General features: G+C 44.2%; 1 pseudogene; it reads right to left on the bottom strand.

Annotated features, from left to right (window-relative positions):
* Positions 1-980: 980 nt before the first annotated feature.
* On the bottom strand, positions 981-6,726 carry LOC129462363 (ankyrin repeat domain-containing protein 36B-like; annotated as a pseudogene).
* Between the last annotated feature and the right edge of the window lie 4,407 nt (positions 6,727-11,133).

Below are 11,133 nucleotides of genomic sequence, written 5' to 3'. Positions count from 1 at the left end.
TCCAACTCTTCTAGAGATTTTTTACGTGTTTGAGATATGGGAATTTATATTACACTTATCTATTCAGTGGTTCTTAACCAGCAGCCTATCAGTGTCTCAAGAAATTTTTTGTTGTTGTTGTTGTTGTTAGAGACAGTGTCTTATTCTGTTGCTCTGGCTAGAGGCACCACCATGCCCAGCTTCAAGGAAATATTTTAAAACATACATGTCCAGTAATATTTAATAGTAAATATTAGATTTACTATATTAAAATCTTCAGGGGATATCCTAGACTTAGAGATTTGCTTTTAATTTCCCCCAGGTTACTGTCATGCACAATTCTAACTGCGAACCAGCACAGTTGATAATCACTTCAGTCTCATCTCTCACCCACATGGCAAATTCCCTTTATCATTTGGGATTTGGCCGAAAAGAGGAAAGAGCAAAAGATAGAGCCAATCACTGAAAACTTCATTTACTTTTCCTGGGTAGGGGTAGAGAAGAGACTAGTAAACTCAAAATCCAACTTGATTTTACTATTTATAAGCTCCTTATCTCCCACCTGCCCATCAAGACATTCTGGACTTGAGAGTAGAGTTTAGATGCTTATCTAAGTGGCTGTTTCTGCCAGAATTGAATAATGTCCATTAATTATGTGTTCTTCTCTCTGCTGAAGTGTGTGCCACTTCATCACCACTATTCACTGCCAACCTGGTTTCCTCAGTCCTACCAAAATTGATCCCTAGGCAATTTTACAACTCACAAACTCTTTCCCAAAGTAAGAATAATCATCCCCAAAACTGAAGTGATCCTTGTCTAAACGTATAAATTGAAAACAAACAACAAAACACACAAAAACCCTCTCCACAGTATTTTCCCTTATTACCTAATTTCCAAATTAGCTTGTGCATTTCTGATTGCTCTCCTTTTCTTCATTTTTCCCTCTTAAGCCTTTCCACAGAGGAATCACTTTCAAATGAAATCACCTTCACATACAATACTTGTCAACAGCAACAAGATGTACATTTATTGTGAAATTCTTTAATTTTCTTTGAAATTTAAAATAAAGCCTATTTATAAGGGCCAATTTTACTTTCCTGTGTCACTTCACACTGATTAGAAAAAAAGTAATTTAGTGGAAAAACACTTAACTATTACCTTTCCCAAATTCAGTTGTCATGAATTATAAATTTATTGTAATTCATTTGTTTTTATAATTATTTACCATAAGTGCATGAAAAAAAGCTGTACCCTATAATGCTTCTTTAAAAGTTCCAATATTTAAAGTAAAATCTTAGACAGTTAAGGCATTTCAAAATATTTTCATTCAAGGAATGTTTGAGCTTCCAAATATGAAAAATTGACCCTTACATGTGTCAATGTTAAAATAAATGCATTTCAGATAGTTTGAAAATAACATTGGTTGACCTATACCTTGCTGCATTCTGCAATATTTGTACCATATAAAAGAAGTTTTTCTATCATGGATGTATCTTCATTATACACAGCATGGTGTTGAGCAGTCCTTCCAAAGACATCCATAATATTTGGATCTGCGCCATTGCAGCAGAAGAGTTGCATAAGCCTCCTGCCTCCGTTGTACGGCCTGTCGGTATTAGACCGAGAAACATGCAAATACTGAAAAATCAAAATAAACACTCCGCAGGATTTACTACCTAGTTATACAGTGGTATTCCAATGAGATAAATTCATTTTATCCTATATACTTAAACCAAATCCATCTCATGCTCAAAGAGTCAGCTACTATATACCTTGATCAGAGGTGTCCTGCATTCACGGTCGTACAGGTTAAGCTCACATCTTCTGGACACCAGGAGAAATACCATTTCCAGTTGTCCAGTGGCACAGGCCAAATGTAGGGCAGTCCTGTGAGAGTGACAGGACTTTTTAAAACATGTAACTGTAAGCATTAATTAGCATGTTATTTCACTGTCTTCAAAACAAATATGTAATTTTCTTGTGAAGAAAGTATATCATTTGTTAGCGCTTATTACTCACCACATTAATGAAAGAGCAGGCTATTTAATAGAAAAAGCTTGGCTTTTGGATTCAGTTTAATTGGGGCTTAAAATTTACTGTAGGCCGGGCGCGGTGGCTCACGCTTGTAATCCCAGCACTTTGGGAGGCCGAGGCGGGCGGATCACGAGGTCAGGAGATCGAGACCACGGTGAAACCCTGTCTCTACTAAAAAATACAAAAAAAAAAAAAAAAAAATTAGCCGGGCGTTGTGGCGTGCACCTGTAGTCCCAGCTACTCGGAGAGGCTGAGGCAGGAGAATGGCGTGAACCTGGGAGGTGGAGCTTGCAGTGAGCCGAGATTGCGCCACTGCACTCCAGCCTGGGCGACAGAGCGAGACTCCGTCTCAAAAAAAAAAAAAAAAAAAAAAAAAAAAAAAATTTACTGTAAGCTCTGTCACTTAGCTGTTATTTAGCCTTTCTTTGCTTCAATTTCCTTATCAATAAAATATATGAGAATAGTAGCTATCCCACAGAACACTGCTGTGATGCTTATGTAAGAATCTATGCACAGCATTTATAACACTTTCTAACACAAATAACAGCTCAATAATTTTTAGATATTACTACTTACAAAGACATTTTAATTAAGTAAAATGATACAATCATATCTACATTGAGGTATCTATTAAAGATTAGATGTATCATTGTATTTCAGTCATTCTCAGATGCTCATTTTCTCACTATTATATAAGCTACTATTCTCTTATATATTAACATCTCCTGACATTGGAATACTGTTTACAATTCATTATTTATTACAATTAGAACTGGCAACATTTTAAACATTATCTTATTGATATATAAAGTAATGTGGCATCACCCAATCTGTGATGCCTTACATTAAGTGGGATACAGTACATAGAACAGGCAGTTCTACTCATATAATTGGCACCTAAATAAAGTACTGTGGAAAAAGAAGGCAAAAATAAAAAAACAAAATTTTAAAACAAAGTAATTCTTACTTCAATTTTCAAAAAAAAAATCCAAAGAAAACTCAGGATTCAAATGAATAGGGACGGCTCATTTTTTTCAATACTTACAGAATGTTATGTAAATTAGGTATTTGCAATGATTAATAGTAGTATTTGAGACTGTCATGAGTTTTTGAAATGGCAGTTAAAGGTTATATTTCACTATTTTCTAACTTCAGAATTGCTTTTGTTTAAAAAAAAAAGGACTAAAAGATCCAATTGGGCTTCAGTCCTAATGCTTCCATTTTAAATCTCAGCTTGCTCAGGCTGGGCAGGTAAACATGTAGTTGTTAAGGGTGGAAGAGTCCTGAGAGATGGTGGAATGTGTATGCTACATAATAGGTATTCAGATTATGCTTGATGAATAACTGGATTGAAAGAATGCATACATACATACAGTTGGGGAGTTTATTATGAAAAAAACTATAAATTAAAGCAGTGCTTTTGGAATAGTGACAATCACTTATATTTACTCGTTTTCATTTTCATGAGGACACTGATAAACTAAAATAATTAATTTAAAATTGTTTGCTTATATGTAATAAAACTATAATAAAAACCTATTTATATACTAAAATCTATGCATAATAAAATAATCAAGCACAAACAAAAATATTCCCTCTGCCTCTGAAGAGGCTAAAAGTTCACAGAAGATACCAATAAACAAAAAAATAAAAATAAGGCCAGGCACAGTGGCTCACACCTGTAATCCCAGAACTTTGGGAGGCCGAGGCGGGGGGATCACCTGAGGTCAGGAGTTTGAGACCAGCCTGGCCAACATGGTGAAACTCCGTCTTTACTAAAATATAGAAAAATTAGCTGGGCATGGTGGTGCACACCTGTAATCCCAGCTACTCAGGAGGCTGAGGTGGGAGAATCACTTGAACCTAAGAGGCAGATTGCAGTGAGCTGAGATCATGCCACTGCACTTCAGGCTGGGCGTCAGGGCGAGACTCCATCTCAAAAATAAACAAACAAAGAAATAAATAATAAAATAAAATAGAAAGTGAGAATTATTTTTTTCTTTGCAAGATTTATATTTCTTCTTTTCCCAAGGATAATTTCATTAATAAAAAACATTTACTAGTTTTAAACATACTGATCATTTATACATCACAGATAAGAAAAAATATCACAATACACCTGGCAGAAAAGAAGAAATGTTATATTTTGTACACATATTTGGCTTACAAACACCATAGACTGTTTGTGTGTATGTATAATCAAACCAACTTTTTTTTAGAGTACATCTTCACACCTCAACATACATCTGTATCTACTGACATCTGCAAGGGTCCCATATTGTCCCACCCTATGGATGCACTGAAATTTGTTGATAAAGTTATAAAATTTATAAAATCCATTATAAAGGGTTTTCCAAATACATTGCTATTTTAAGCAGTGCTGAGAAAAACAAATTGCATGTATCTCTATTTCCTAGACATATTTTAGTATACTGGAATTGATAGGTGAAGGGCACATACGTTTTTAAAGCATGATACTTACCAACAAATTGTCTATTTGAAAAGTCATCAGAAATGTAAACTTTAAACAGCAGTATATGTACTGCTACTCTTTACCCTCACAAACTTGTGGATAGAAAACAGTATTTCATTCCTTTTTTTAACTTAAATACTTTCTCCTCCCAGGAACACTAAATATTTTTCCCATGTGCATAGGTTGCTTGAATATCTGAAAAAAAAAATGCTTTGCTCTATTTTAAATGAGAGTTCTTATTTGAAGAATTCTCTGTAAAATGAAAATCACTTATCTAATATGTATATACACAGTCTTTTGTTAATTTTTTCTTAAAAACTGGATTTTTTTTATTTTGCGAAATCGACCTTCAGAATGTGTGCTTGTGATATTTGTAGGAATATAAACATGTATCAATATAAGTAGGCATTTGTGTTTTTTTCTGTTATCTTTCTTAGTTTGTGCATTTAAAATTTTTAATCTACATTCCATAACGAACTTATTTCTGTGACATAAAAATCTAGACAGATTTCTCCAAATAGTTAGCAGGCACTTCATTTATGAGTAATTCATCTTTTCCTACTACTATGAAACGTCACCATTATCCAATTCTATTAGATTGGTGCAAAAGCAACTGCGGTTTTCGCCATTACTTGTAATTGTGGCAAAAATCGCAATTGCTTTTGCACCAACCTAATAAATTCTTACACATATTGGTGTGTTCCTGGATTTTCTAACCTGTTCCATTCACTGATTTGTTGTTTCAACTGTTAGTAAATAACTTGTGGAAATTAACAGCACATTTTCATATCTAGAAAGGCAAGTCTTTTTTGACTCCATTTCAAAAGTTTTCTTAATGTCATCACAATAGTAAAAGACAGCATGAGTAATTCAAAAATGTTAACACTTTGATAACTTTATTTGGATTATGTAAAATTTATAAACACAGAAAGAGCTCAGAACTTTAGAAAAATGTGTCTTTCTATTCAAGAACACAGATTATCTCCCCACTTCAAAGTTTCCCTCTAAGGTCCCTCAGTGAAAACCACATTGACATAGGTGTCCATTGATATCAAATAAATATTGGATTTTTATCCAAAGAATTTTTAGTCAGGAAGTTGGTATATTATGGAAATGATTTCTCTCATTATGCACCTTTCCATAATGTATGTAACATTATGCTTTAAGATGTGTACATTAAAAATAAAACGCTGTACATGCTGAATTTTATTAGTGAAATCACTTTAAAATGATTTATAAAGAAGAAGCATGGTGAGTGATTGGAAACCAGCTGAAGTTTTGTTTTTGTTTTGCTGCTCGTGAAAATGGCCTGGGTGCTCGCCCCCGCCAAGGTTTCCACATCCCAGGTGCGGCTGAGCCTGCCAGGAAAGAAAGTCCAGCCCCTTTGGTGACAGGACTCTCCCCCCTCACCTCTGCACCCCTTTCCCCCACCCCATTCACACCCACACCTCACCCCTACCTCCAGTCCTCTATCCCACTGAACGCTCACCCCATCTCCCCACCCCACACCGTCCACGCCCCTACCCCCGCAAGCCTTCAGTCCATCCAACCTCAGCCCATTCACACCACCACCCCATGCACCCCCTACTCCCCACTCCCATCCCCCAACTCACTCCACACTACGCCACCCCATATACCCCCACTCCCCAGGCCCCGCTCCACTCACTTCCACCCCAGCCAGGCACCCCCTAGCCCCTGTCCATACCCCGAGCCCTGGACCATCTGCCCCGCAGCCCTCAGCCTGCAAGGGGGACTTCTCCACATCCACAGGCCTCCTCCCGCAGCCCCGGCTCCTGGCCCCCATTACCTTTCTTTCTTGTCTCTCTTATTGGCGTCATGATACGTGAGCAGAAGGTACTCCAGTTTCTCCAGATTACCATGGAAGACAGCTCTGTGGATCCTCCTCAGATGAGACGATTTAATGTGGTATTGGGGAAATGAGAAGCCATCCGAGCACAAGCGCTCCCTGAGGGTGGGCCACCTCTCCGGCTCGTAGTCTTCCATAATCGTCGGCTGCAAATTGTAGCCTGGGAACGCTCCAGCCGTATTTCAGCTCGCTTTCGGGAATCGCCGCCTCCGAAGCGCAACAACAGGCAACGCAGTCTGTCCACGGACCTTCACACAGACTCTCAGCGCCTCCCGCCTCTCAGCAGAAACGCCCAACAGAACCATTAGGACCAGCGAGCACGCGCACCTTAGCCGGCCCCGCCCAACAGGCCCCAGGCGGAGAAACCGCCCTAGCAGCTCTCTCGCGGCGCCACGTGCAGGCGGCGGTTGCTGCGGGGGTGCCGCGGGCTGGCAGGGCTCCCTGGAGTTCGAGGCGCGCCCTGCCCCAGGGCCTGTTTGACTGTCGCCCGCGCGCTCTTTTCCTCTTCCACCGGTTCCCGACGCTCGGAGCCCCCCGCACTGGGCCCTCTGCAGCCCAGGGATGAGGTTGAGTTGTGCTTCTCCGCCTCGTGCCGTCGCTGGGCCCACAGCCCAACTTCGCCACTGTGTCGCCCCCGGGGTCCACGCTGATGGGCCCGAGGCGGGAGGACGGGATCCGGGGTTGCCACCGCTGCAGCCAGCACACCACTTGCAGGTGGCAGCTGCAGCTCGGGCTCCGGCAGGGGCTGGCGGGGCTCCCCTGGGATGGCCTCCTGGCCCCTGAGTGCGCCGCCCATCCGGCCGGAGGGTGCGCGCTTCCTGCACCCCGGGCCGAAGCCCATGCCCGGCGCTCCTGCCGCAGACTGCCTGACTTGCGCGGCCGGGCTGGCCCCGGGGCCCGCGTGGCTGGAGGCGCAGGCCTGGTCGGGGAGTCCCAATCCTCGGCGACCCCTGTTCCATGTGCTGGTGGCGGCTGCAGCTGCAGCGCCCGTGGGCTGACGTGGCTTCTCGGAGCTGCGGCCGGCCGCGCCCAAGGGCCCCACAGGCTGCGCTGCCCTTGCCAGCTGCTCCTGACCCGCGCCCAGAGCGCAGGACCTGGCGCTTGGCACTCTGCAGCCACGGGGAGGAGGGTGAGCGCCGGTTCTCGGCCTCGTGGCGCCGCTGGGGCCACAGCCTGACTTCACCACCTCGTCGCCCAAGTCGTGTGATGGGCACGTGTGAGGAGGGGCAATCGAGGTTCCCAAGGCTGCTGCCTGCATGCCACTCCGTGGCCACTAGGATAGGGCTGAGGAGCCGCCAGGGGATGAGCACGTCGTGGCCACCAGGATGGGGCTGAGAGTCTATCTTTATCCTTATACACCTGCCCAGCCAACTTCCCGACAGCCACTACCACAGCGTCCTGTCAGGGAGTCCTTGCTGTTGGGGCGGGGATGGGGAGGGCATGGAGAATCAGGGATGGTCTGGCCATTGCTGCTGATGCCTGACGTGCAGGTGGCAGCTGCACTTAGGGCACGGGCTGGTTGGTCTTCTCTTTTGGATGGTTTCCAGGTGGCCCATTGCGCCGTGACCAAGCTGGAGGGTCCACTCCACCATAGCCCACACTAGGAGTCCAGGGGCCACAGGCATGGGTACTGCATGGCCAACCAGAAGGGGCTCAGCAGCCAGTTCAGCTTTCCTGCCTTTGCAGGGCCTGGTTGACAGTGGTGGCAGTGTCTGGCACCAGAGTTGGCGGTTAGGGTCCTGGTTGGAGAAAGGGGTGGGCAGATGGGGGTTGCCTGGCCACTGCAGCCCGAGGGAGACATGCAGGTGGCAGCCGCACTATAGGTGCAAGAGCAGGCTAGCAGGGCTCCCCTAGGATGGTCTCCGGGTTGCTGAGTGTACTGTCAACCTGGCTTAAAAATCCACTCCTACTCGACCCATGCCTGGAGCATGGACCCTGGCACTGGGCACTCTGCAGCCACGCGCATGGGGCTGAGGGGTGGTTTCCTGAGGTGGAGCCACAGACCCGCAGACTGCCTGACTTCATGCCATGTGAATAATTGCAACCATGTGAATAATTTCATTAACTGTAAATTGAGCACATATATTAAAAGAACAAAGCTGGAGGCATCACATTACCTGACTTCAAACTATACTACAAGGTTACAGTAACCAAAACAGCATGGTACTGGTACCAAAACAGATATATAGACCAATGGAACAGAACAGAGGCCTCAGAAGTAACACTACACACCTACAATCATCTGATCTTTGACAAACCTGACACAAACAAGCAATGGGGAAAGGATTCTCTATTTAATAAATGGTGTTTGGAAAACTGGCTAGCCATATGCAGAAAAATGAAACTGAACCCCTTCCTTACACCTTATACAAAAATTAACTCAAGATGGATTAAAGACTTAAATGTAAGACCTAAAACCATAAAAATCCTAGAAGAAAACATAGGCAATACAATTCAGGACATAGGCACAGGCAAAGACTTCATGTCTAAAACACCGAAAGCAATGGCAACAAAAGCCAAAATTGACAAATGGGACCTAATTAAACTAAAGAGCTTCTGCACAGCAAAAGAAACTATCATCAAAGTGAACAGGCAACCTACAGAATGGGAGAAAATTTTTAAAATCTATCCATCTGACAAAGGGCTAATATCCAGAATCTACAAACAACTTAAACAAATTTACAAGAAAAAAACAACCCCATCAAAAAGTGGGCAAAGGATATGAACAGACACTTCTCAAAAGAAGACATTTATGCAGCTAATAAACATATAAAAAAAAGCTCATCATCACTGGTCATTAGAGAAATGCAAAAAAAATTAGAATGGTGATCATCAGAAAGTCAGGAAACAACAGATACTGGAGAGGATGTGGAGAAATAGGAATGCTTTTACACTGTTGATGGGAGTGTCAATTCGTTCAACCATTGTGGAAGACAGTGTGCCGACTCCTCAAGGATCTATAACTAGAAATACCATTTGACCCAGCAATCCCATTACTGGGCATATACCCAAAGGATTATAAATCATTCTACTATAAAGACAAGTGCACCCGTATGTTTATTGCAGCACTATTCACAACAGCAAAGACTTGGAACCAACCCAAATGCCCATCACTAACAGACTCAATAAAGAAAATGTGGCACATATACACTATGTAATACTACGAAGCCATAAAAAAGAATGAGTTCATGTCCTTTGCAGGGACATGGAGAAGCTGGAAATCATCATTCTCAGCAAGCTTACACTGGAACAGAAAACCAAACACTGCATGTTCTCACTCATAAGTGGCAGAAGGCGGGTGGCTCACGCCTGTAATCCCAGCACTTTGGGAGGACGAGGTGGGTGGATCACAAGGTCAGGAGTTTGAGACCAGCCTGACCAAGATGGTGAAACCCCATCTCTACTAAAAATAAAAAATTAGCCAGGCGTGGTGGCAGGCGCCTGTAGTCCCAGCTACTCGGGAGGCTGAGGCAGGAGAATTCCTTGAACCTGGGAGGCGGAGGTTGCAGTGAGCCGAGATCGTGCCACTGCACTCTAGCCTGGGTGACAGAGCGAGACTCCATCTCAAAATAAATAAATAAATAAATAAATAATAAGTGGCAGCTGAACAATGAGAACATATGGGCACAGGGAGGGGAACATCACACAATGTGGCCTATTGGGGTTGCAGGGCAAAGGGAGGGATAGCATTAGGAAAAATACCTAATGTAGATGATGGGTTGATGGGTGCTGCAAACCACCATGACACGTGTATATGTATGTAACAAACCTCCACGTTCTGCACATGTATCCCAGAACTTAAAGTATAATAAAAAATTGAAAAAACAAATGGAGAAAGACAAGAACGCAGAATTGATCATATCCCATACCGCTGGGAAGCAGAGGAAAGGGAAGATGACTATAGGATCAGCTTATTCTGGAATAGATTCTTGAAGGGCTGGACCTGGGGCTAAGGAACAGGAGAGAAAAGCCTCTTCTCTGTACCTTGGTATAATCATACTGACTCCTAACAATTACTGTTTCCTCAGTAAAATTGTTGAAATTTAGAACAACACTCTTCAAATTAAACACTAGGGGGAAGGGCAACCAATCTTCTTTTTTTCTAAACCGTTTAACCACATGAATTAATATATAGAAAACTACACTGCAGTGCACACTGTCCCTCAGCAGGCGTGGTAGCATGGAAGGACGCGAACGACCCCGGGAGTGGCCGGCGAGGAGGGAAGAGGAGCGGGTGCGAGGCGCCCGCGTTTCCTTGGGGCCCGGGAGGGAAGGGGAGAGGGTGTGAGGTGCCTGCCTTCTTGCGGCTTGGGAGGGAAGGTGAGCAGGTTTAAGGTGCCTGCCTTCTTTGGGGTCTGGGGCGGAAGGAGAGAGGGTGCGAGGTGCCCGCCATTCTCGGGGCCTGGGAGGGAAGGGGAGCGGGTGCGAGGTTCCTGCCCTTTGCGAGGTTGGGGAGCCTGCTGTGTCCCCTTTCCCGCCCACTCTCCGACCTGCAGGCCCACGGCGCTCAGGGTAATAGGGTCCCCAGCCCCAGAATCAAATCCCTGGGTCTCGGAACGCAACCCACACAAACCTGGACCCTGTCTCTTGCCGGCGGGGAGTCGCCTTCGCATGCAGACGTGGAGAAGTCGCCTCCACCCGCAGCTCCTCCCGTGGACCTAGGCCGCCTCCCCCACGCCCCTCCCGGAGCCCCCCAGACCCTCCGTGGCGCTCCTGGTCCCGCCCCAACTGCCCGCACTCACAAAGAGCCTCAGCTTCTCCTTGGGGGGCGACTTCCTCA

Source organism: Symphalangus syndactylus, chromosome 14 (genome assembly GCF_028878055.3).
Source record: "Symphalangus syndactylus isolate Jambi chromosome 14, NHGRI_mSymSyn1-v2.1_pri, whole genome shotgun sequence".
NCBI classification, from domain to species: Eukaryota; Metazoa; Chordata; class Mammalia; order Primates; family Hylobatidae; genus Symphalangus; species Symphalangus syndactylus.
The sequence above is the reverse complement of the archived record's forward strand: the minus strand, read 5'-3'. Positions and strand labels throughout refer to the sequence as shown.